The sequence below is a fragment of the Heterocephalus glaber genome, unplaced genomic scaffold (genome assembly GCF_053883595.1).
Source record: "Heterocephalus glaber isolate CG9 unplaced genomic scaffold, H.glaber_assembly_v1.0 deba00001733, whole genome shotgun sequence".
NCBI lineage: Eukaryota > Metazoa > Chordata > Mammalia > Rodentia > Bathyergidae > Heterocephalus > Heterocephalus glaber.
In genome coordinates, this window is record NW_028258444.1 from 12,240,933 (window position 1) to 12,247,312 (window position 6,380).

Here is a 6,380-nt window from a genome sequence, read left to right on the forward strand (position 1 = left end):
AAAACTGGGCATCTGAAATGAACAGATTTCTCAGACAAAGAAGTAAAAGCAGCAAATAAACATATGAAAAAATATTCAACATCACTGGTTATTCAAGAGATGCAGATGAAAGCAATGCTGAGATTCCACCTCACCCCAGAAAGACTGGCTCCTATCAAGAAATCATCCAATAACAAATGCTGGCAGGGGTATGTGAGCAAGGACTCCTTCTCCATTGTTGGTGGAAGTGCAGACCGGTGCAACCACTGTGGAAATCAGTATGGAGATACCTCAAAGAACTAGTGTTAGAGATCCCATTTGACCCAGCTATTCCCCTGTTAGGTATCTTCCCAAAAGAATTAAAAGAATCATACCACAGTGATATATGTGCACCCATGTTTATAGTGGCACAGTTTGTAATAGCTAAAGCTTGGAAACAGCCCAAGTGCCCATCAACTGGAAACTGGATAAAGAAGATGTGGTTTTTTTATAAAATGGAGTGCTACTCCACCATAGAGAACGAGAAACTAGAGACATTTATAGCTAAATGGATGCATATTGAGCCTGTCCTCTTAAGTGAGATAAATAGGACACACATGTATAAATACTGAATAGTTTCTCTAGTGTGACAAACTGAAAGTATAATTAAGGATTAAAAAATTAAAATGAATAATTGATAATTTGAAACAGGAAAAAATGTTCAAAGCGGTTGGGGTGGCAGGAGTGGAAGGGGAGAGATCAGAGCTACAGGCTGGTATCTGGAAACAATCCATACATAAAAACTATAGGAAGAGATGTAGATAGAGACTAGGCTACAGCTCATCAGTTGGTTGGCAGGAAGAGTCACTGAGATCAAAGGAGAGAATGGTGTGTTTCCAGAAGAAGCACATATAACTATGTACAGTACACAGTACTCCATAGTGTGATAAATGACTGTTACTGTTTTATGTACTTATCATAACATCCTGTGCTTTTCATCCTTTAGAGCATAATCCTACTTATATAACAGAGTTTTCTGTAAAACAGCGTCCTTCTATGCCAATGGTAGCCTCATGTACCTCGTGTTTAACTCCGTATTTGGATAATATCAAGGGGCCATCACAGATGATTGATGTATACCTTGTCAGTTTGCACTGAGAAGTTGGCACTCTGTGTGGTACTTTGTGATACACATGAATGAAATTGCCTAATAACATATTTCTCAGATTATATCTCCATCATGTGTCACATGACTGTATTGAAATTTAAATTTAAAAAATTTGGCCTATGTGGAGTATACTAGCTAATTAGATTTTTTTTCCAGATCACTATTTGTTCAATATTAGTTTTGAAAATCTTTCTAAGACAAATCACATTCTTTGATGTCTTGTTAATATTTGAGATTTAAAAAATTATATGTAAAAATGTTTAAGTACTTTTCAGTTTTGCTTCGGTTGAGTTCTATTATATTTCAGTATTATTATAATTCTTTCCCTAGCATTGCTTTTCTTTGAATAGTTTTAATTTTTGTATATATGTGTTTAGTGAATGACAATAAAGTTATACATTTAAAAAAATTTTTGAAAAAAAAAATTTATACCATGAGTAAAGTAGTAAACTAAAAGAAAAATCTAGGAAGAAAGTTTTCTTTCATCTTTGGTTTTAAGTTAAGATTAAGAAAAGTTTCTTGAATGGGTACAGAAATACTAGATGGTGTCTCATGAGGATGGTACCTAAATCAGTACACTTCGTATACCTGAATCAAATAATATGATATAAAGCAGATCCAGTTTTATGGTGTTCATTAGTATGTAGTAAAAGTAAATGCAGTTTATGCCTGGACAAAGTATTTTTAAAGTCCTGTCTCATAAAATTTTTACCAACAACTAACTTCAGAAATAGCTCTCCTTCTAGTATTAAAATTTTTCACTTAAAAAATAAAATTATCACTTATAATATATAAAATAATTATTCTTAACACATTTAAAGGAATAAAGGTAGAAATAAAAATATGAGCCAGAAGAGACTAAAATAATTAGGAACATTTATAAATGAAACTAGTAATAATTCTAGAAATAAAAATTAATTGGCTATAATAAAAAGAGTTGAATTAAGAATAATTGAAAATTAGTAAACTATATCATAAATCATAACTGAAAATTAATGAACTATGTCATGAATTATAAGACATTACTCAAAATGTAGCATAGAGAAATAAGAGAAGGGAAATAAAGTTTTATCAACATAGAAAAGGAAAGAACAAGAATTCAAGAAGGAAATAAAACAGATGGAGAGGAAATATTTGAAAGGAAAATGGTGAAAATCATATTCAGAATTAATGAAAGACACAAATTATTAGATTCTGAAAGCCCCAAGAATTTTAATCAGGATGTACAAATAACAATTTACATTTAGAAATATAATGAAACTATGAAGCATCAAAAACAAATACTATATTTCAAAAGAAATCAGAGAGAAAATGTTTATGAAAGATTAGATAGCTGATTTCTAGTGAAAATGGAAGGCAGAAGGCAGTGGAATGATATCTTTAAAGTCTTGAAATAAAATATAATTGAAAATCCAGAAGCCAATGCTTAGAAATTCCATGTTTCAACAAATGAAATATAATATTTCAAATACACAAAAATAAGAATTGTTTGTGACCAAAATATAGACTTATGCAAGTTCTTCTAGTTCAGAAAAAGCTTCTGAGAAATAAAAGTAAAAAGAATGGTAAAAGTATGGATAAATCAGATTAAAAAAATTGATAAAAAGAGAATAGTAGTATTTAATTTTGGCATTACATTCAGCAGAATTATAATATATATATTATATATGCCAGGACAGAAGTGATTATTAAAGTATTCTAAAGATCTTATGTTGTTGAGACTAAGGATAAATAGACTAACTTCAGTGTTTGTTAAATATGCATGTCAATATTTTTACTGTGGAAATTAAAGAAGAGGAAAAAAGGCAGGAATAATTTTCAACTGATTAGGGGCTGGTGGAATAAGACAAAAGATAAAAATGTCCTCAATCTCAATCTATATAAATGAAATGGGGGGGTGGGGGCGGGTGGAGAAAATGAAGAAAGAGAAGAAGATGAAAAAGAAAGGCAAAAGGATAGGCAAAAACAAAGAAAATATATAAATGTCCTCTTTATTCAATATGTATGGGTTGAATATATTTTATATGAAATGCTTGGGCCTACAAGTGTTTCCAATTTTGGATTTTTTAAATTCTGCAATATTTGCACATATATAATGAGATATCTTAAGGACAGGACTCAAGTGTATACGCAAAATCCATTTATGTTCCATATATATCTTACATAGACTGAAGGTAATTTTATGCAATATTTTTAACAATTTTACTGATGGAACAAAGTTTTACAAATGAAATCAGGTGAAATTTTCTGTTCGAAAGGTTACACTGGTGCTGAAAAAGTTGCAGCTTTTGGAGAATTTATGATTTTAGATTTTTGAGATTAGGGAGATTTAACCTGTGCTTGTTCAATACATTTCCCTGTGGCTAGCCCACCTATTGTTCAGAACAATCCAAAGATGTAGGTATTATTCTCACCTATATTTTATAACTGAGAATGTGAACGATAATCAAAATATCACAATTATTTTCTAATTTCAATAAAAATCTTACAAGAAACATTATAGTCTTAAATTCATGGATTTTTGTAGCTAAAAAGCATATAACAAGATTTATTATGCTAACCTTTCTGAGATATGCAATTCAGTAATGTTAAATGCATTCACATTATTGTGAAAAAAACTCCAAACTTTCTCACCTTGCAAAACTGAAACTCCTTCCAGCACCCTAGGCCTATCATCCTACCTTCTGTGTCTATGAATCTGAATACTAGATACCTCATGTAAGTGGAATCACATAGTACTTCTGTGACTACCTTCCTTCAAGGTGCATCTATGTTGCAGCATATGATAGATTTTCTTATTTCCTTTAATGCCATCTCTGTATCACATTTGTAGATTCATTCATCTGTAGACAGACTTTGGGATACTTCCACTTCTTGACTACTGTGAACATGGATGTACAGTAGTCTCTTTGAGATCCTCCCATTTTTTTGAACATGGACCTGGAAGTAAGATTGTTGGATCACATGGTCATTATATTTTTAATTTTTAAAGGAAGCTCTATACTGACATTTTATATTTTACAATCATATGAATGGTGCACAAGGGTTCCAGGTTCTCCATATCCTAGCCAAAATGCATTACCCTTTTGAGAAGTTTTTCTTTTTTTAATAGTACCTATCCTAATGGGTTTGTGGTGATAGGGCCATAGTGGTTTGGATTTGAGTTTCTCTGATGATTAGTGATATTACATATGCTTGCTGGCCACTTGTACATCATTTTTGCAGAAATATCTATCCTACTTTTTAATTGAGTTTTTGCCTGGTTTTTAATTAAGTTATTTAGTTTTCTGTTGTTGAGTTGTAAGAATTCTTTAGATGTTCTTGATATTAATTCTCTGCGAGAGCTATGATCTGTCAGTATTTTTTCCTATTCAATAGGTTGATTTTTCAGGCTGTTGATTATTCCCTTTTATATAAAAAAGATTTTAAATTTGTTATAATCCTATTTGCCTATTTTTCTTGTTTGTATTTTCAGTGTCATATCCAAGAAATAACTTCCCTCTAGCATGCTTGTTCTTTTCCAAAATGCTAAATATTGAAGAGCTAAATATTCAACATAAAAACTTTAAAAAGAAAGGTACAATAAACATAGAGGAAAGTAGTTAAAAATTAATTAAAGAAAACAAAATGCACGGGGCTTAACAAATTTAAAAATTGATTATTTGAAAAGACATAAAAATTTCAAGTGTAACAGAGACAGAGAGAGAGAGAGAGAGAGAGAGAGAGAGAGAGAGAGAGAAATGAACAGTATGAATAACAGAAAAGGAACAAAATGTATACAAGGAAACCTAGATTACAACAATTTAGCAAAAAGGGTGTTTCTCATAGTAACTCCATTTGACCCAAGAATCACATGCCCAAGAAACTGTTGGTTCTTTAAAAGTAGGATAGCCAATGATTAAGAGCAAATATTGTTTCAAATCCTGGCCCTGCTACTTCTGTTTTTGAATAAGTTACTTAACTTCTCTGCTCCTTAGTTTCCTTATCTCTAAATGAAGATAATATACTACGTTCCTTGGAGAGTTAAGTTAATAAAGTTAATAAATATTTTTCACCTGTCCTGTTCAGTGCATGTGCAAAGTAAATATTTACTGGTATTACCACTGGTATGGTAAATTAGAAGTAAATCTTGAGAAGTAACATCCTTACTATTCTTTGCTATTGAACTTTTCCCCAGCTTTGCAATGCTTATTAATATGCCCTAGAAACAAAGTAAAAGGAAGAACAGATGAAAGTCAATAATTAGTTTTAAAAAAATTTTTATTAATTATATTGGTACATTTAAGGTATACAATATAATGACATTCATCATAGGAAATTTGCACCTTTACATAATCCATCTTGGTTCTAGCAGTGCTTATTAGAACTTGGAGTAGAAGAAAGAGGAACTTAATAACTGAAGTAATATATTTTAAAAATTTATACCTCTATTTCACATCTTGTTGAGACTTGGCTTACTGAGGCCAATGTATACAGCAACTAAATATAAGAAGTTTGTCAATTTAATTCAGTGAGTTAAACTCAAATTCCAGTTCAAAAACTGAAATCAAGATCCTTCCATGCAAATCAACTTTTATATTAATAATAACCCACTTACTAGTTTGTGTCCCCCACCAGAAAGTAAGGTCCTTGAGAGTTGGACTATTTTTTGTTCATTATTATTCTGCTGTCTCCAACATACATCATGGTAAACATTAATTCATCAGATTTTTTTCCAAAATTAAATTAGGTAGCAACCAGTAACAGGCTTCTATGCAGCATCTTAGCAAGTGCCCAAGAACTTACTTCCTTACACTCACTTGATGCACTTATTTTGATAATGTTTCTGCTTTGTTTCTAATTTGTATCTATATTCTCCACTTTCTATTTTATCCTTGTTTATGGGACTTGGACTGAGAGGCAATATATCATAAGGGTTAACAGTTTTGGATTTGAATTTGGTTCTTCAGCACTTAACTTCTGCATCATTTTGAGTAAGTCACTTAACCCTTTGAGGTTCCTTTTCTTCCTCTATAAAATTAGTGTGGAATCTTAGTAATAAAGCATATGATTGAGCTGGATTCCAACATTGGCTCCAATACATCCTAATTTGGGTGAAGTCAATAACTCAAGTGTACGTTGGTGTTGTCTTTATGTTAAACTTATGCATCTCTATGAGACTCTTATTTTACAGATGAAGAAGCTAAAGCCACAAGATTGTCAGCCTGCTTCCCAGAGACCTGTTATGTATTATTGGATCTCCTTAAATGATATG